Here is a 21,624-nt window from a genome sequence, read left to right on the forward strand (position 1 = left end):
TGTGTGTGTGTGTGTGTGTGTGTGTGTGTGTGTGTGTGTGTGTGTCCATACCATTTGACTCAGACAGTGCTCCTGTTTGCTGACCAACACTGGTTAGGTTTTAGTGGGTTATATTGTTAGTCAGGCTGGGATTTTAGTTTTGATTGACTATAAAACATCAACAATTTTAACAAAATTAAATGCAATTTTTTTTTCATACAAAAGTTAAAAGAGAAACCTTTGAATTTGTGCGTCACTTGTAAGTCTGACACACCAGCGACATCCGCAAATAACAGTGATGGACGACAAAGCTGCTTTTCTTTGCCAAGAATATCAATATGTTCAAGTTGTGGAAAGCTGAATGACTAGAACATTCTGGAGGTTGAATAACCTAAATAACAAATTAAAAACAATAAATGTCATTGTTGTTGAGCTAATATGTATTCAATAATTTAGCTGTGAAAATTATTTTTGAGTAGAGAATGTTGCTTATTTGGTCGATATATGTTTTCAATTAAAATGTCATTAATTGTGCCTTTCAAAGAACTCAAATAAAAACTGAATGTCGTCCCACCACTAACTGTTAGTATTCCAAACCACACTGATAAAAAAAAATAAATAAAAATAAATAAAAATAAATAAAAAGCAAGCCAAAGATGCCACCGCTTAGTTTGTCTCTCGGTTTAAGTACTTACTCCATATTTATGTTTTGCTATTTTAGTTTTAATCAGTAAACATTTTAAAATATTTATTTTCATTTTATTTTATTTCTATTTTATTTCTATTGTAACACTACAATGTTAGCAAGTATCATATGATTATATGACTGCAGAGTTTAGTCAGTTATGGAGCTCTGTATTTCTATTTGATTTATTTTGAGATTTTTTTTTTTAGAATTTTTCTATATTTTTTAAGTCACAAATGAACCTGAATGAAAAATGATGTTCAAATACACTTTGGGAGATTGACTTTTTAACGTTGGCCTAACATTTTGATTCTAGTCTCTCCTAAGCAGAGGAACTCCTTCATTGTGTGCGGTATCCGCTCCAGGAATTCTCACGACTTTCCTCTGGCCACTTCCCTCTTCTTCTGCTTTAGTTGCTGAAACCCCAATGAACAACTTTGAAGTTGTTATGTGTTTGTAAACAGATAAAAACAGATCGGGTTGCGCTTTTCTGTGCAAGGATGTCTAAATGACTGTGCACAGCTGAGGAGCCAGCTCTAAACTCAGTGTGATGTCGGATAATTAATGTGTAGGGCCTCGTATGATTCGGTGTGCGTGTGAAGTTGAAAATAGCCTCAAAATGAGTGGGTGTGCGGCATCTGGTTACAGTGGCGTGAACCGAGAGGTTCAATAAATTTCAGTTTGTCTATGAGCTTGGACGGTGCTTAGGTGGAATTCTATTTCTATTGGTGTGTGCGTGACTAACGATCATTAAGAGTCTTTTATCATCAAGTGCAGGATCAGGAGCCGATAAGGATGCAAATGCATGTTGTGTATTTCAGCATTTCTCACCTTCTAAGGCCCATTTTTTTCAACAAATATTATGTTGTAAGGACCCGCTGCTCCTTATGGGGCCCAGAGCCAGGGCTCCATGAGAAGGAGTGCTATTTATGGGTTATGGCTTACTAAAGTGTTTGTTTTTGATTCAGTGAAAGGCCTTTTTTCCTAACAAATGCCTAAATAACATTGTGAACACTGATTGCTCTTTTTGGGGCCCAAACCCCAGAGCCCCATAAGAAGAAGTGCTGTTTGGGTTAGTGGTTAGGTTTAGAACTACAGTATTAATAGGGTTATGCTAGGGTTAGGGCTAGACATGGTCAGGTTAAGGGTCAGGGCTAGGCTATATCAATGAATGAAGAATGAATGGAAGACAATGGAAAGTCCTTCTGAAGATAGAAAGACATAAATATAGGTTTTCATCCCCATGTGCATTTAGGGAAATCAATTCCTCATTATGCCTGCAAATAAACTGAACCTATTCCGTTTTTGGCTCCCTCTATATTCCCTCCTCATTATGCTTCTGAGATTGTTCGCTTACAACAGCTCTGCTCATTAAATGGCTGTGTGACAACTTTAAAAACAGCTTTCTTCTGTCTAGAAGTGCAAAGAAAATACTTTGCTCACATTAAATTTACAGACCAAGTGACAGATGGTAGAGTAGATTTTTTTCTTCATATAGAAAATAGGCTGAAAAACTTGAAGCAAAAGATCAAAGTCTCAACTCTTCTTCTTCATAACGATTATCTCTGACCTTCTGGGCCACATCCTGTCTGATGACAGTCAATGCAGTTTTCTACCAGGACATTCTCAGGCATTCCATGCTTTATTCTGCTCACAAGCTTCATGGAGATGCTGATTTCATTTTCCAGCAGGGCTCTAATGACTCTGGCGGTTCTGTGCTTAACGGGACAGACTTGGACCCTACTGCAAGATGATGAAGGGAAATGATAGAACACAGAAATTTCAGCTATCACTCAGCCTAGACAATACCTAGCCCTTCGTCTCAACATCTCATCGTTATCATCATCTGACATGACATCATCAAGGATTTTCTCCTGCTAGGCAACCAGTAACTCAGAAGTTTGTCCACTTGCTCTGACTCCTACCTGAACACAGTACAGGTGCCATCTTTGCGTAAAGCTGCAGGCTGGAAAGTCTACATGGTAAAGTCTACACTCAGAGGGCAGCTCATCACTGAGGACCTAAAACATCTGGACAGCTCACTGGGCCCTCACCATGCGAGGCCCATAATTAACTACCAGCTTTACTCATGCCAGTGATCTTGGTCTGATCTGGAAGTAAGCCCTTTTCCTCAGATGAAAAGAATGTCAGTTTTCACCAGATTTTTGGCTTTCATCCCTTTCCTTCCAGCAGAGTGTTAGTCTGTACAGATGCAGCTTCTTTCTGACCCTGATGTATGAAATGTTTCCCAGACTTCACCTCACTTTGAGAGCAGAACCACTTCTAAGCACTTACTGCATCAGTGGCAGCAGAACTCTGCTGTCCACTACTAATGCCACGGTTCTGCTGTCCAGTAGCCTGCCACTATCAGCATGTGAATGTGTGTGTGAATGACTGAAATGTAGTGTGAAGCGCTGTGGGGTCCTCTGGATTTGATAAAAGTGCTGTACAAGCACAAACCATTAACAACCAAGTAATGGTTCAATACAAGAGGATTTCTATACATTTGAATATTAATCCTTTTCCACTGATTGATTATTTTCAAAAGCTTTTAAAACATCCTGGATAGTTGAGTAGAAATAATTTACCTTTTTATGTTGAATCATCCAAAGTCGGCTTCAGACTAAGAAGTTAAGGTCTAATTCATTTTAGTTTGTTTGTTTAGAAGTTCTGGTATCTTTATTAATTTAGACAGGTGCTATTTCATTTTTTTCTATTTAGACTTATCAGATCCCAGATTAGACTATCTTACATGAAATAGGAGTTCATAAAAGGACACCTTGTGATATTTAATTTATTCTGTTGGAGTGTAATAAGAAAATGGTCTAAGAGGTTTTACAGCTCATAAAGCTATGGAGCAAGTCTTACATAAGCTTCAAATGAGGGCAAGTAAAACTGATCAGTGGGTTTTACTAGCGCCCAGGTTGTTAAATGAAAGGAAAAAGTGTGTTTTAATTAAAAATCAACATAAAACCACTACATTTAAAAAAGAAAAGAATTCCGATCTCAGCTTTTTAGTCAGGAATCATTTTCCATAGTTTTCCTCTCTCTCTCTTTGTGCACATCAAACCAAACAGAGTAAAGTTTGTGCTAGTTTTCCAGACTTCTAAACACAGTTAGGAACCCTGATAGAGATGTTGAAGGCCAATCAATTCTCAATAAAGGCACCAGCAGCAACGCAAATAACACCCTGTTAAACTTTTACAGCCAAAACCCTAAAAGGCTTCAAACGGCCTGCCTGTTGCTTTTCTGTTTCCATGCAGCCTAATGTCTACAACAAGACGCCAGAGCTCCACATGTAGACGTGATAAAGAAGGTGAAGTGTAGATTTGTTTGTGTTCCTCTAGAGACTGTTGCTGCTGAAAGCCATTCTGAACAGGCGTGTGTTGCTGTGTGAGGCTCCTTTCTTGGTGCACTCAGGAACCTTTAACGCTGGCTTCAGTTCTGCACTTTAAAATTATAGTCTGCGTGAAATTCATCCTAAAATAGACAGCAGAGAAGAGGACAGCCCCTTTTTCCTTCCCCAAAGTGTGAGTGTTTGTGAGTTATGGCGCGTGAGCCAATGAGCTGCGAGACACGGAGCAGGGACCGGAGAAAACATCTGTCTTCTGCGAGTCGCCTCTGAAGCTGAGGTGACTTGGCAGGGAGACGTGTGGGAAATCGATTCAGCTTCACAGCCAGACAGGAACATGTGTCAGACTCAAGCATGTCAGAATTTGAGAGAAGATATATAGTGTTAAATAAAGACGCACTTCGAGAGCGATGCGTTGTTGAAAGGACTGAGATCCTCAGACACTGTAAGGCACCGAGTAGAATCAGTAGGTGAGACCTGAATCAGAGCCAGCTGGTTTTCAAGATTTAAAAAAATAGTGACAGCAGGGAAGTTTTTCACCTTTGTTATGAGATGACAATTCCACTACGAGCCATTCACCAGGCAAAACACATGGAGTTCAGTGGCTTCATCAGGATCTTGTATGGGACTGTTTAAGAATGAGGTTTTTTTTCTGCATGTAGTTTACAGGGATGCACCGATCCACTTTTTTTTAAACTTCCAATACCGAAATTGGTCAATTCCAATCTGATACAGAAAAACAGCTGAATTGACTTTTTTAAAACACAAACATAAATGTACTGAATTATACTAACTCTGTACCAGTACAGCACCCTTAAAAACACCAGCAGCTTCACAAGCTTGGTGAAAGGTAAAAATAAACTGCAACAAGTCTTCTTTCAAACGGTTGAGAAAATGAATTCTAAATCTAATGTAAAATAAATAATAAATAATACAACCTAACGTCGCTCAGAGCATAAAATTAGACTGAATACATCTGCCCTTATGGATTGGACACATTGTCACAATATAGAATCTGATGCTGAATTTAAAAAAAAAAAGTTCAATTGAATCTTTTTCAATATCAGCACAGACACAGGTATTGATATTGGACTGGTGTTCCTCTGGACTGTTGGAGTGAGAGGTGAGGTCCGGTGATACGAGCTGAGCTGCGTGGGAGGAAACATGGTTCCTGGAAAGACAGATCATTCTGTGACTCCGGCTCTGTCGAAGACATTCATACAGTTCATTTAAGCCCATAAACGACTGAGCAGCTTTGATGATGGAGTGCAGCTTATGAAGGCAGAATGCAGTCAAAAATCCATTTACCAGAAACGTAATGAGTCAAGACTGAATGTAAAGGGAAGTCATCAAAATTCCACTGAAGGAAAACAAAACAGTTGCCAGAGAATTTATTTGTTCATTATTCATTTCTTCACTTATTTATGCAGGTGTTTGGTCCAAAGTGACTTCTGGGATTAATGTGAGTGGAGTAATTAACAGTATGACAGAGAAGAGGATTAGGGTGGACACCATGCTTGTGTCCACAAGCATTGAGAAAGAATGGATGTGATGCATTATGTTGTCCTGAGAGGGAGAGGAGACCCAAAATGGGTCTTAGAGATCCTGCTGCCTGGTGTCAGTGATAGTAAGTAAGCAAGTCAATAAAAAAGTCAATAAAATTTTTAATAATACATACATTTTTAATTTATTCTTCATGTATTATGCTGTATTACTCTGTTAGATATTCTGGTTTCTTCAAGTCTGATCTGCAGATTCTGATTTTTCACTTGTTGACCCATGAAAGTCCATAAAAATACATGCTGTAAACATGTGATGCTTTCAGTTTAATAAGAAGACAGAAAGTTCACATTATTAAATATCTGACCAGAAAACAGTCAGAGCTGATCAATGGGAAACTGGCCGACCGAATATTATCTTAAAATAAAAAGATAAAGTTGGACTAGTAATAAGCTACAATAATAAGCTCTTAAATCAGTTTGAACTAGACCGTAGAAATGTCTAAAATATTGTTGCTCATAAGAATGATAAATTCTAAAAATATTGAGTAGCAATACATCAATCAAAGATCCAAATATGAAATTTTGCAGCGATCAGCGATTACAGGTGATCAGCAGGTCAGACGTGAAAAATATGACCTTCCTCTTCATTGAGGACATTAGAACTGAGAACCAACTCATTTTCAACTCCAAATAAAACCACATGTACTTTTAGGTTCTTTATACAGAGATGGTAATTAATGGTTGAAAGAGTTTTTAATGCAAAAAATATTTGCATAGTATTTAGTAAGTAGTATTTTTCCTACTTTCTAAGTCAGGGGGTCCTGAACCGCTGGTGGCCCAAGTCCCATTTGTTGCTTTGACTGGCCCTGACTGCAGGTCAAATGGTACACATTTGGCCCTCTGGTGGACACTTTTGTAATTCCTTAGGATGAGGTCTTAAATAAAAAAAATTAACTATTTTTTTCATGGAAAAGTTTAGGCTTTAGAAAAAGATTATGACCACTTAAAAAATTGAAGAAAAGAAATTAATAACTTTGAACTTTCACAATTCTGCTTTATTTCGAAAATGTCAGAGTTCTGAGATTGAAGTCAGATTTGTTTTGTTGCTCTAGTCAGAATATTTTTTCTTTTGCTCCCTGTGTTTCCTTTTGTTTTCTTTTAAATGTCATAGCAGTACCACAAGAAACATTTTACAGAGAGGTTTTTTGTTCTTGGTGCTGGTAACAGACTAAATGATTTTCTAGACCAACAAAACAGAAATAATTTACCCAAAAGATCAGTAAACTATATTACTAAAAAAAAAGTCACAACATGCTGTAAACATGTTGTGACTTTTGTTTCATGAAAATATTGCATCTTAACTTCTTGCTGAAAAGGTAAAAAGACATGAATTTACATGGGAATAATAACGTGTCTCCTGAGTACCTGCAACTTTGGGATTTTGGTTGAAGTTGCAAAAAAGTTTTTACACCTTTTCAGTGTTACAGTCCCCAGAAAAAAATTAACTTTACAAAATGGGTTAAATTTTAAAGAAATCCATATCAGTGAGAAAAAAAAAAATAAAATAAAAATCAGACCATTAATGTGGAGTCATGGCTGTGCAGCTCCAGGTTTCATATTTACATAGCTTTGAACTGCAGGTAAAGATCATACCATTCTGTATGAGTGGAGGAAATTATACATGCTGGAGTCAACAAACTCCAATAAAAACCATATTGGGAAACAGCAAAGAAAAAAAAAAGTACTCTGAGTCTGGAACAAACAAGTCTCCAACTCAGTGTCGCTGAAACGTCACCCTGCTGGTTTTTACCTGACTGCACAGAGTAAACAAGGTCTGGAAACAGAAAGAGTTTCTCACTCTGGACATCATCTCTTCTTCATCTGCTCACATTTCCGATGTGAGCAGATGATGTGAGCAACTCCCACACAGAAAACACAGAGCGTGAATAGATTCCTACAGACGCACTCTCCGTCAGAAGTCACATGTCTGCTACACTCTGTTCAGAGGCCCCCCATCTCCCACCCAACACACACACACACACACACACACACACACACACACACACACACACACACACACCCTCGCCCAGAACCAACAGGGACATCGCACTGCTCTTCTCCAAGGCCCGACTCCCCCTTCGCCATGGCAACCCTATCCCACCTGAAGAGCAATCTGGTCATAAAGGAGGAAGGTGTGGAAGCATCTGCATTTGTTACCCCACTTCCTCTGCTGTTACTCTTTGTCATTCTCTGCACTTGACATCCCCCCTCATCCCCTCACCAGTTCTATTAGCCAGCACCAGGTGCTGAGCCAGACATCATAAATATTCCCTAATCACCATCAGTGATGATTCATGAGGCTAACGGATACATAACCTTCAGGTGCATGCAGTCCTCCTACATACGCATAGAGAGGGTACGGATAGTCACCCACAGGCGCTGAGTGACTGATTACTTGCAGCTTCTTCTGGGCAGCACGGTGAAAGCACCTTGGCGACAAACTGATGGGAGCAGAGGAGGGACAAGGATGCAACGGAAGGAAAGAAAAGAGATCAAAGCGCAGAGAAGAAGGGGAATAGAAACAGGAGGAGCCAGCGGCGAGCAGACAGAGGAGGAAAGGTCCGCCACTTCATCAGGTTGTTAACCAAACGTGATCCAAATTCTCTGTTTCCAAGCCGGGTTGCTTTCCACATGAAAAGGCCCACATGAGCTGACAATGCTTTTTCAGCTAAACAAAGAAAAAGCAACCTGTGTTCACAAATTATAAGTTGTACAAATTTGACCTAAAATCCACAGTGCTGTGCACACACCTTAAACTTTATACCACAAACACAAACTCCAGAGCAGTTTGCTTGCATTTGTATTCAGGCTACTTCCACCTTAACCCTCCTTTCACTGCAGTAAACAGCTGCAAGTCTTTTAGTGTCCATCTCTACTGGCCAGACACTAAATCTGTTGTCCATTCTTCTTTTCAAAATCTAAGTCAGATTAGACAAAGACCACCTGAGTGGTGTGTTCCTCTGTTTTCAGATTACTGTCTGAGTATTAAAGTTCTCTAAAGTTCTCTGTTGTCACCGTTTCTCTTTGTCATGCATAATGACATTTTTAAAAATTTGTCATTTTGAACAGACAAAATTTGTGATTCCTGTCATTTCTTTAATGTAAGCTGTTGCTTTTAAAGCAAGAAAGATAAAAATAGATTATTTGGAAGGAGTTGTGTTCTATTGCGTCCTGATCTGGTTTCATTACTTTTTTTGTGACATCACTATAATGTATTAATTTATCTATAAAATCAACTTACCATGTGAGATTTAAATGTCAACAGTAAAGTCTCCTTCACAAAGGAAATTTTTTTTTTCTAAAATGGAAAAGTTTTTAACATTTTTTGACCCACATCCACATGGAGACAGTGTTTTAGTAGAGCAGTTTTGTTTTTTTTAAGAAACTGATTCTACAGTCAAACTATTGTCTTTGTGTATTCATGAGGACAGTGTTCATTATTCTTATTTTCTTGTGTTTACTGCTAACCTCATGTGGAGGCTTCACACACACACGTCACACACTCCTTGATTAGCTCCACTTCCAGGTCTGGGGGAGTAAAAATAGTGTTTTCTGTGTTTCAGTCACATGTGGATTTGATTATTTCTTTAAACTAATAATACATTTTAGAAAAAAAAACAACATTCCCGTGTCGTGGGGAACTAAGAAGTTTAACTTTCAGTTTCAATCATCTCATTTTCTCAGATAAGAAAATGGGAATATAACATCAGTTAATGGTTATTAAGTGAAGTGTCATTTTTGTAATATTTCTATGCCAATTATGTTGATTCTGAAGCAGAGGTGGAGCGAAAACAATGTGTGGGAGCTGTGCTGTTTATCTGCACGAATTTCTCTTTCTGGTTTGTTTCATCAGAAGCTACAATGTTATCTACGTAGGAAGGTGATGTGGGAGCATTATTTTCTGATGGTATCATGTCTTCTAACCCTATTAAAACTAAAAGCTGGTGTGTATTACAATGTGGGAGGTATTCCGAACCTCACCGGCCTTCAGAGAACAGCTGTAATTAGTCCCACATTAAAGTAGAGACAAGTGGCTTTTCAAAACGATGCCAATGATTTCACATCATTCAGGTTATTTCTTATGCATTATTTCACTAGATGAAATATCACAGCTTCTTTTTAAAGAACTATTTTTATACATGTCATACAGCTTAGTTGTTTTATAGTTTCTTTTAAATTGTGATTTGATTGTCATTGTGAATTCTTTATTTTAATTTTATTTTTCTGCTGTGACACAAGTGAATAACGTCTGTCTGTCTGTCTGTCTGTCTGTCTGTCTGTCTGTCTGTCTGTCTGTCTGTCTATCTATCTATCTATCTATCTATCTATCTATCTATCTCATAAGATTCCAATAAAATGGTGCTTGTTGTTGCCATCTATGAAAAATACCTTTGCAGGCCTCTGTAGAAACCATACAGAGGAATAATGTAGGATTCTTCCAGCTGAGTCTGAAGAGGCTTCAGTGTGACAGCCAGGAATGCGATTATGCTGCAGAGGTATATTGCTATTTTATGAACATCTTAATCCCTTTTCCCACTGTGGTTCCCAGACACAATTTGAATCCAATATAAATGCTGAAGCTGAATATTTACTCAAAGTACAGATTAGGAATGAAGTGCTTCTCTACAGCACAGGCTGCAACAGCTTTTCTGCTCCATCACTAGGTGGGTGGTGCAGAGCTGGTTATTGCAGCATGCTTTGGAATAATGCGGTAAAATGCTTTTCCCCCCAGATGAATAATGATGAATACATGAAACACACTTGTGGTTCAGACCCAGGGCTTCTCCAATCAGAGTTTGGTCAACTTCCGATGCCCAGCTTTTGCAAAGTTTTAAATGGGAGAACGACGTGGTGAAGAGAACAGAAACTACAGGAGATAAATACAACAACTCAATCAAACATTTACTGAAAAACAGATTTTTAGGGTGTATTCACACCTGACATGAACCAGCGTTCGTTTCCCCCTTTGGTCTGGACGTTTTGTACAGCTGTGAATACACTCAAGCAAACCAAACAACCAGACCCAGATCCACTTTGAGGATGCCCCGGTTCATGTTCGAACAAATGATGGTACAATTCGGCTTGGATGTGAATATAGATCGGACTTGATGTGAACTAACGACAAGAAATATATGGACTTGTTCATTTTAGAGCTGCATGTGCTGATTGGACTCATGTCATACCTGATCTTCTGTATCCTGCTCTATGATACTGCTGCCAGCATGTTGTGAGTCAGGGATCATTCAACATTCAGCATTCAGCAATGGCTGTCACCCACATTGCTTTGCTTACAAATTACAGTCTGCTTTCAAAGAAAGCACAATATGAAGGCAAACAGCACCAAACAAAAAAGATAAAGTCTGCTTAAGGTGCGGAAGAAATAAGAGGACCAAAGGACTTTAATGTGTGAATTTCCACCCTTAGTCACTTAGTGGCATGGAGCCAAGCAGCTGTGGAAAACTAAACCAGTTCTATAGAACTAGTTAAGAACCAGGCCCTGTAGAGACCATCCTAACTAGTGTCCTGGTAAAGCAACTGCAGTGTCAGTATTACACTAGGTAATTCTTCTTACCCAGCTGTTTATTTCTTTGCTTGTACATAAAACAATGAAAATGACAGAATACACATGAAGTTTGCTCACATGGAATAAGCCTGCTGTCTGAGAAAATGAAGTCATCTGCACAGGCTCATCAAATCACTGAGCAGCTCCGTCTCTATGGTTTGCAGAGAGTCCTGTGCATGAGAGCACAGGGACGACTGCTTTCTGCTGAGCCAGGAAAATATGGAAAGTTTTGTTTGCTTGGCACTGCCAACATGTCCGCTTTGACCTCGCTTTAGGACCATGAGAGGACTCTTTGAGAATCCATCTGTGTGGCCAGCTGAGCAGGCTCTGTAATGCCATGCTGCAGCAGAACCACCGGGCCTACGAGCCAAACCAGCCATGCTGGCAACACAACCAAAGCTGGGGAAACTCCTCTAATGCCAGATGGAAAAATGATGGAAAAGGGATATATGGGGGAAAAAGGAAGCAACATGATAAAAAAAAGATACTTCCAATTCTTAATTTGGTGGCAAATGTCAAGAATTTTTATCTTTTACTTCGACTAATATGCTCAAGTCCAAGTCAAGAATGTGTCTGGAAAGCATTCATACCAGATTTATTATAGGTTGACTGAAATGGCTCTACACAATAAAGAATAGTCCGTCATAGTAAACTCGAACTCATTTAAATTTGTTTAATGGTGCGGTAGCATCAAGTCTTTAGAAACGACTGGACTGCTGGTGTTAATGGAACTCAGTCATGCCATGCCTTTTTAACGGATGTTGGAGAAGTCACAAGATTCCGACCAAAACTCATTCATCAGCAGCCTGATGTCTTTAGGCTCTCTAAGGAAGACAGAGTAAGTCTTTCATTACTTATCATGCAACCAGGAGCATCTGTTTGTCTCCATCACATTAAAACAGCCTGAGCAGTTTGTGCAGACATTGATCTTCCAGAGTATTAGAAAGCTAAAAAGATTTTTTTTTCCAGCCTTGATCAATATCATGACTTAGTCTTAGAGTTCTTCCATGAACAAAAGAAAATTGTTCCATTAGCTCTTCTAAAAATCGTACAGCACTCTGTTCTTTAATGCATCCAAGTCGGGTTATAATCTATAACAGGACAACACAGAAACACACAGGACAAACAATCAAGCACAACATCACACACACTGTAGCTAAGGATAATTTGGAGAGAACATTTTCAAACACCAATGTGAGCTGAAAAAGATGTGTTTTTAATTGTAAAATAACTTCTATGAAATCTAGCACGTAGTTTTTCATTTAAATGTAGCACCAAAATAAAAAAAAATACATTTAATGTTTATAAATCATTTACAGCTGTTAAAAATCAACATATTCTACTAGGGATGCACCGATTTCAGTCTTCTGGCTGATGACTGGTTATCGATCTTTAAGACGGCTGACCTGCCATTTCCAATTTGGCAGGCGGGCTGATTCTTTTTGTCGGAAATATTGCTAAATATATTAGGAAAGTTGCTGAGTTGGTAACTGTGGGGTGACTATTGTTAACTGCAAACAGGCAGACATGACCTGGTGGGCCGGTCTGTCAGTCAACCCTCTCACACAGCATAGCAATAGAGGACAGTGGTTGAGTTTTAGGCCTTTAAGGCCCAATCTCCCAAAATTAAGGAAATCGAGGATAATTAATCTGTCCTTTGATTTACTGCTGCACCGCTTTATTCTATTACATTAGCAGCAGAGGGAATCCTTTCATTTGTAAGTAAAAGCAATTGCATCATGCTATATATTTTTATGTAAATACCACAGAGCCATGAAATGTCAAGAAAATGTGTCACCAGCTGAAGTATGACCATGTTCAAAATCCATAGAAGTGGAGACATGGAAACCATCCCAGTGGTTCTGTTTACAGAGCAGGAGCTTCTAAATGTTCCTCCACCAGCGTTGGTGGAGGAATTACAGATTCATTTGTTAACTCTGCATCAGTACACAACACTGAAATACACCAACAGGTTCACAAATTTGGTTAAACATGTAAAAACAATGTTCATTTGTTCAGTCAGAGCAGTCAGGAGTAGAACAGCCAATGTAAAATAAATAATAAAGAAACTGAAAACCTCAACAGCTTGACTACTTTGGTTAAAAAGGTTCAGAAAGTCCAATTAAGAATTTCAAGTATAATATAAAATAAATAATGAAGCATGATGTCGCTCAGAGAACAAAGCATAGAATTAGAATGAATAGATCTGCCTTATGGATTGGGAACATTGTCATCGATACCCAATCTAGAATTTTTTTTCAATATTGGGACCTATGCGGATATTGATGTTGAATCAGTGCATCGCTAGTAGAGATAATAATGTATAATGCACCCAGGAGATTTCATCCATCCATCCATTTTCTTACACCCTTGTCCCTATCGGAGTCTGGAGGTGCTGGTGCCCATCTCCAGCGAACGTTTTGGGCGACACACCTAGGGAGAATTTAGAGAACCCAATAAACCTGACAGTCAAGATTTTGGACTGTGGGAGGAAGCCAGTATCAATGTGCATCAAAATTTTAAAAAGTTACAGTTTTGAAACAGACTTTGACACATCATTTTATTAATGTAATTGTCTTCCAGAAGAGCTTTAAGCATGTTCACTTATGAGCTGAAGTAGACTAGCTGCTGCAGCTGATCGACTAACTAACCAAATATCATCTTATACTTGAGTTATTCTATAAAGTGCAGATCTGAAAACAACACACATTAAAACTATTAGTATGTTGTTTTGTCGACTTCCATCAGGAAAAAAAAAAAAATCATCTATGTTTAAAGACATTTTTAGGAGCTAATGTGTGTGTGATGCTCAGACTCTGATCCTCAGACTCAGTTTGAATCCTGGCCAGATTCTCTCTGTGTGAACTTAGCCTGTCCTCTACGTGTTTAAGTTGATGTTCTGCCTCTGCACAATGAACTGACATGTAAAACTGGAAAACTGTGTTGTTGCCTTTAAATCTGCTGGTGTTCTACAGTTCTTTCAGCAAGAAAGATCTTCTTCTCTTCCTGTAAACTATCCAGATGTCACTGCGGAACATGAAGTCTAACACATGTTAACATTGTTTCTGTTTAGTGCCTAACAGGGATTAGTCTAGTCACATGCACACTTGGGGGGGAAAGATTAGATCTATTTGGCACATTTCAGTCCTTGCCTCAGGGAAAACGACTGAACATAAGTCGGATGGGTTGCAGTCAAAACATCCATTAGCAATCCGACTGAGTTGAGCTGCTGTTTCCGTGGCAGGCAGATGCTCAGGCGGGACGCCTGACAAGGACTTTTCCTATCGTAAATGCAACAGCCTGGGTAGAAGTCTATTAACAACATGAACACTTTTAATGAAGAATAGTTGGATTCCAAATGTATTTGTTTGCAGCTAAACACGACTCGCTCAGGGTGTGAGGTCCACTCAGGCCATCTCTTGAACAGATTTTCCTTCACCTTTTTAAACAAACGAAAGCAGAAAATGAAGACTGTCTGGTAAGTACAGTCACATGTGTTATCCCATCAGTGTCTCATCACGTTTCACATCTGCATGCAGTTTAATTTTAGAGTCTCATTGCAGTCGCACACGGTTTCGTTAGGTAAGGAGAACCACAGACAGTAGACTCCTGTTCTCCAGACACATGTGGGTTTCTCAGACGGGAGAAGAAAGCGGGGGTGACTGCAGATTTCCCTTGCTGAAGTCCACTGCTATGACTCCGCTGTGAGACATCCAGCGAGTGTGTCTCTTAATGCCCCCAGGCAGGAGCGGTTCACTGATGACGCAGAGTTGAAGTTATCAGGATTGCAGAAGTAGAAGGGAATATGACCTGAGGGCCACTTTGCTCACTTCTTTGTCTTTTTTTCCCCACTTAGAATAAACCTGTTTGCTGGTCCGAGCTGAGGAAATGTGTCACAGTGTCTGGTGTTGGTAGAAAGAGTTCTGTGTTTGGTGATGGAATGTCTTCCATCACCTAGGTAACTAAGTCATGTCTGCCCATTTGCAGGACTTAGTTATCTGCTTTCATAGGTCACTCCAGGTCACAGGGCCAAACAGTGCATGTTTGTATGTGTTCTTGAGGCCGAGCTCTTTCATCGCCTGTGTAATGAAGTCCAGATGCTCATGCAGATGGTCACCAGCTCACCCTAACAATGGAACCGTCCTTAGCAGCTGCCTGAACCAAAGTCCAGACGTGTCTGAGTGACGCTGAGAGACCAACGGACAGAATCTGGGACCCTCAGCAAAAAGAAGATGAGAAAGGATTCAAACTGCACCAGAGATGGGTGATGTGCTGCCTATTAAATGTTCACAGCAAAGGAACATTTACGACTAAATGACCCATAAATCAGCTTCCTGGCAATATTTACAAATGTCAAAATATGAGCTATTAGCCTCATCTGAGCAAGCATTTGTTTCAATGGTGACATACATCACTTCTGATATCACCCTAATATCACCCTCTCATACATTAACACTGTAACACACAGAAGCTAAACAAGGCTGCCACTGATTCCTTTGAACAAGTGGAAAAATTATGCGACTGTTGCTGCTCTCACATGCTATGCAAACCAAACAAGTGCAGCTCTGCACATTGAACTATCCATGAACGAAGTTCTTTATCATTTTTCAACCACTTGGGGTTAGTCACAGAGGATCAGTATCATAATCGCAGATGGTTAGTTGATAGTTTGATATGAAGAAAATTAAAACAAGGTGGACATATTACAGAAAAGAAACACAATAGAACCCTGATTTCCACACTGCTGATTCCAATAGACATGCTCTATTCAGAACAGACAAGCATGAAAGGAAACAGGCATCCTTCAAAGATTTGACAGGACCTGACATCCCATGAAATGAATTTCCTTTTAACATTATTTATAACTATATCAGTTACTACAGTCATGTGACAAAATTAAACTAGATATACATAAATACCGTCACAGTGCTGATGAAGGTCGAGGTAGAGTAAGATGGAAGCACCAAAGTTTCATTTTTCTCTAGAACAGCATCAAGAACAAACCAAAAGTAGAACTGCAGCCTGAAATGGTCTCAGCTGTGAAGAACCAAACCACCTTTAATTCACAGGCGACTTCACCAATTTACCATCTGTAGAAATAAAATCCATTTTACCAAATACAAATATTTAATGTTTTATCCTTACACCATAAGCACCATTATGAAACAATAACCACCCCAAACAATTCCCCTCCAGCCCCACTTTTCCATGGCCTCTTCCAGAACCTATAAATGGTGTCTGGATCCCTGGGGAAGTGTTTGTCCAAACACTCTGGAAAAGTCATAGAAAATACAGGTGAGTCACTCCAGCTTAGCACCTCCACACTTAACAGATTCTACACAAATATTTGTTTAAGTTTTACTAGCCGGCAGCCCTTCTTTATTTTAGGTAACAATTATCCTGCCCTCACAGGCAACCACCTCACTTCTCAAAGACGAGCAGCTGTGCCGATTGTTATTGATGTGCAAATCTTTGCTTAATGTGCAGCACTAGATAAAGTGCTAGTTAAAGTTTTAGTTTTAAAGTGCTATGCTAGTTACTTAAGTAAAAATAGTCCCAGTAATGAGGGCCTCTTCAAAATTTCCGTCTTCATGCACAAGAAAACACATGCTGTGTTTCCATTTGAAAAGTCCGCAAGCCTTTGTCGATATTCTGTCGATATTGTGTTAAAAAGCACAATTTTGAAATTACGATGTTTGAATTAAACAAGAAATGAAATTAAAATCACATGTATAAGCTTCGTCACGTGATAAGTCATTAAAAAGCATGGTAGCGATGAATGTAAACAGTTACAAGAGTAATATTTATATTTCAGACATGTTGCTAAGCGCTCATCATCAACCAATCAGAGGAGAACTCAGGCATTGGAGCAACAAGACCCGCCTCCCTGGGAGAGACTACCTGAGCTGCGTTGTGGGGAAGTGGTACTCCACAAGCGCTATGGATTCAACATCAAATAATGAATCCATAACATGGAATGACACACAACTTTTTATAAACTGTGATGCTGTGAGAGCTCGGCTGGAGTCAGCTGCACATTGAAAAACACAAAAACAAACCATCATCCTCCTGCTTTTTTGTCTTCTTTCTCATTTATGCCAGTAGTATCGTCCTGATGTTTCCATTTCAGTTTCGCGAAATACACCAACTTCGATGCAGCTGAACAAACCACCTCATCCTATTGCAAAATTTTTTATCGGAAAATTTTAGCCTTTTCTGTATTGCCGTTTTTCCATTAAGCCAATTTATTTTTGTAATTTCAAATTACGCAAATCGGAATTATAAAAATAACTTTGCTTAATAGAAACACACCAGCTTTGACAAAGCTTGACAAAATGTTTTGGTGCTGGGATGAGGTGACTTTTCAACATTATCGAACTTTGTGTATTTCGCAAAACTGCAATGGAGACACTTTTTTTCCACATCACACGAGTCACTCCAGTTTGTGTATAAAAGCAAAACGCTTATTTTTTGGCACTGGCTTTCTTGGACATTTATATTTATTTTATTTGTGGGTTATAGTCCTGAACTGACTGTGGCCATTAAAGTCACAGTAGGACACAGCAGATGTTTTGGATGTTTGATCTGGGGTTCAGCAGCAGAGCAGGGAAGGAAGACAGCAGCAGCACGAAGGTTACACAAACAGGACATCCGGAATTCATTCTCACAACACACACAGATACATAACAGGCCGGGAAATGAGCTGGGCTCAGAGACAATGACTCAAACTGTCAGAGAGAGGTGTGCAGGAATCAGTGCCTAACCCTAAATACTGTAGAGGGTTTTTACGGAGACAAATTAACTCTTTCTGTAGAAAATACACCTTTAAGTCATGCATTTTGAAAAAAGCATATTTGAACATTTTGTTTTTGTAATATTTCTTACATTTTATACAGTCAGAGTTTCACAAAGCAAAACCTGTTCTAAAAATAAAAGCTAAAAATAAATTATTATGCCGGTCACATATAGTACGGTTCCTTTGGGAAACAGTGTGAATTCACTATAATTGCCGTCCACAAAAAAAAGTTCAAACAGCAAAATCTACAATATTATCAAGTTTTTGTTTCCCAGTTATTAATAATTACTATTCTCAATAGTTTAATTCCTTCATTTGCTGTTGGATTCACCTCAATGAAACAGAAAGGAGCACATTACTCTCTTGTTTTGTTGGGTTACAGTGAGAATCTGAGTTAGACCTGGAAGGTCAGACCTCAGATAAAACTGATGGGTCAGTCAGCAAACACCAGAACCAGATACAACAGTTGGAACCAATTTTTGTGCCTTTAGTTTATATGACCTTTGTAGTTTATATGACCTTTGTAGTTTATATGACCTTTGTAGTTTATATGACCTTTGTAGTTTATATGACCTTTGTAGTTTATATGACCTTTGTTGTAAATCGACGCTTAAGAAACTGAATCTTCATATTACAGGTTCTTATACTGGAGTTGAATTGTTGCAACTTTGCTTGTTTTCCTTGCATTAGCTCCAGCTGACTCTCCCACCACCGACCAAAGGAGGTGAGGAATTCCTAGTTTCCTTTAGAAATTCCAGATTGGAGAATTTTGCTGTTTTTAAAGTCTTTCCCCCCCATTTCTTTCCTCCACCCGGAATACCTTGTTGTATTTCCATCTAAAAAGTTCCTTGTTTGTACAGACAAAGCGTGGTCAGTCAGGTCTGCAGCTGACCGCTCTGGAGGCGCGGCGCCTTTTGGCAAGACGGGAAATGTGAGTTTTAACTTTGCAGCAGTTTTATAGACAGAAGATGAAAAAAAGACAAGGTAAACTGAGCTGCCATTGTTTTCTCTCTCTCTTTCTCTCACATACACACATAGACACACCATGGTTCAAAAATACCCCAGGGGCCCTTCACAAAGACACAAAACAAGCAACCCGCAGAGCTAACTGCCTGATTAGCTGTGCTGCTGTCTGGAGCTACAATACCTTAAAGGACCAGAGACTCGACTGATGAGACAGAAAAGATCCATCACAGCCACTAAGTGACCTTAACCCCACTGGGAGTGCAGAGACACAGGACTGAACACAGGTCCTCTCTCACAGCTGTCAGCAAGCAGCAGCTAAACTAAACAAGCGGGACCATTCAGATGAAGTATAACAGCAGGCATGAAAATCTCCTTTTAACACGAATCCCTTCTGTTCCACTGATCGACCACGCCAGAGGAAATGCATCAGCCACCTCCAGCTTGTCTTCTGAAACCGAACCGGCTCATTGGGCTTAACGAGCATTCTGCATTTCACATTCATTAATCAGTGTTTAAAAGTCAGCAAGAAAGACTACTGTCAGGTGGCATTGCTTTTTAACGCGCACTATCTCACTCCACTGCCAGTCACACAGTCCAATTAATGCCTTTCCAGATTCCCTTTCTTTTGGATTGCAAATGGAAGCAGAATATTTTAGGTTTTCTGAAAATGTTTTGATTTATTTCCAATTACGAGCTGGCATGGGCCGGCTCGTCATTAAATGATTTTGTTTCTTACCAAATCCAGTTCTTTCCTTTCAGCTATTCTTTCAGCAAGAATAAGTTCCAAAGCAAATGCTAGGCTAGGTTTAGCCTTGTGAGCAGCTGCATTAGCCTGTCAGTCATTCTCTTACATTTCCTGTCACTCTGTCTCTCATTCTTTCCTGTTTTATACAAAATTCTCCCTCATAGAATGGCTCCAAATAATTTAAAGGTGTTGGAGGTTCCTCCAGTGCTTTTGTAACCGAATACTAGCTCAACTAAAAAAACAGCATCTATGTGTCTTTTTTTTTATCTCAACATAAAAACTATAACAGGGCTTGAAACTTCAAACCGTCATATTCCCAGCTAGTAATATCAGCTAACGTTGATTTCACCATAAACAAACATTTATGAATGACAAAAAAGAGATTGTTCTACAGCATTGACTATAAAAAGTCCTAATTGCTTTCAAATTAGCCAACTGGCATTTCTGTCCCCCGCCTACCCAACCTGCTTGTGTTTTCTACAAGAGGTCATGACCCCGGAGGTCCTGGGAGAGAGGTGAGCGTTTACACTGGAGGGCCGAGGAGGATTCCCAGGCCAACCAAACATGCCTCAACCATAGAGACTCTACAAGACACTTCATCTGATGGACAGCAGTGGTGCTGCTGTGTGTTTGTCCCCCAGACAAAGACCAAAACCGAGAGTGAAGGACGGAGTGGAGTCAGGACGGAGCAGTTCGCTGGGTGATTAAGTCTTTTCTCGAAAAAGGCAAATAGCCAATAACAGAGGCAGGAACAAGTGTTTTAGGGGAAGTAAACCTCACTAAACACACACTCCTCAATGGTCCCAGTGCCACCAGTATAATAAAGCATAAATACATGGTGCCGGGTTTAAATCCAGACTCCTGCGCAAACATCCTGCTGAGGACGGTTCCTTTGGAATCAGAGAGGAGCACCCTATCATCGCTGAGTAAGACATCAGCTTTGTGACCTGAGTGTACAAAGTGTGTGTGTGTGTGTGTGTTTGTGTGTGTCGATGCTGATGTAATGTCTGTAAAGATTGGCACACCCCTGGAAGCCAGATCCAGGGGTCTTCAAGAGCAACTTAATAGAGTCTAAGTTCAATTTTAGAATCAATTCTCCCCTGGAGGACAATTTAAATATGTTTAACAAAGGAAACGTCTCACTGCTGAAGGTCGCAGCAGTTATGAAATTATTTTCAGTTGCTCGTGTGTGTGTGCTGGGTAAATTTATTAAAACTATATTGTTTTCTTCTTTATATTCCTGACAGCCTTTGTAAAACAGGGAAATTATACAATATTATAATTAAACTGAACAGTATGGCTAAGATTAGATAACTGTAGAACTGTATAGCTAATATTAGAGATGTATAGTATGAGCCGATTTTTTTTGTGTGATTGGCTGAGATTGGTGATCAGCCAATCACCTTGATCAAAAATCACATTTTCCTACTTTATGTGCCTTAGCCACATTAAAAAGTGAAAATCAGCCAAAAAAAAAAAAAACAAAAGTCAACAGGCCAGGCCATTACTACAGTAATTTATGCTGTTATAACAAGCCCTTTTTTATAGTTTAAGTTAGGAAATAGTGTTTTAAATGTCTTAATAATATGAAATTGAGCTTCTCAACCACAAAAAAATCTGTTTTACCAGTCAGTAACAGTCATCACCAGTGACTACAATTCTCCCAAAGTACAGCATCATGGTGATTTTCCTTCAAGGGATTAGAAATAATAAGTGACTGTTGCTGCCAGCGGCAGAACCGTTGAGTCATAAAAGAAAACAAAACAAAAAAAACTGGTAGATCTGCACACACTGGATCTCCCTGGATCAGTGGGAGCAAATCTGCTCCATCTCACACTGTGGAGCCTGAAATGTCCCTCTGTTCTCTGCTGTCATGTCATGTTTCATCTCACACTGAATCACAACGTCGCTCTGAAAGCAGGAGGATAAGGTTTCACTCTGCTGGTGAAAACTGTATAGGAAACTAACTCAATGCA

The 21,624-nt window shown here is 39.4% G+C and overlaps 1 protein-coding gene and 1 long non-coding RNA gene across 3 annotated transcripts in view; one reads left to right on the top strand and one right to left on the bottom strand.

Moving 5' to 3' along the window:
- The window catches only part of chst11 (carbohydrate (chondroitin 4) sulfotransferase 11), a 79,003-nt gene that overhangs the window by 43,392 nt on the left and 13,987 nt on the right, over positions 1–21,624 (bottom strand). The window lies entirely within an intron of this gene.
- On the top strand, positions 18,535–19,634 carry LOC107838668 (uncharacterized). The gene is made up of 3 exons (XR_001664745.1): positions 18,535–18,661; positions 18,798–18,868; positions 19,003–19,634. It is a non-coding gene; the product is annotated as an uncharacterized LOC107838668 (long non-coding RNA).

The sequence above is a fragment of the Poecilia formosa genome, unplaced genomic scaffold (assembly GCF_000485575.1).
Source record: "Poecilia formosa unplaced genomic scaffold, Poecilia_formosa-5.1.2 Scaffold292, whole genome shotgun sequence".
Lineage (NCBI taxonomy): Eukaryota > Metazoa > Chordata > Actinopteri > Cyprinodontiformes > Poeciliidae > Poecilia > Poecilia formosa.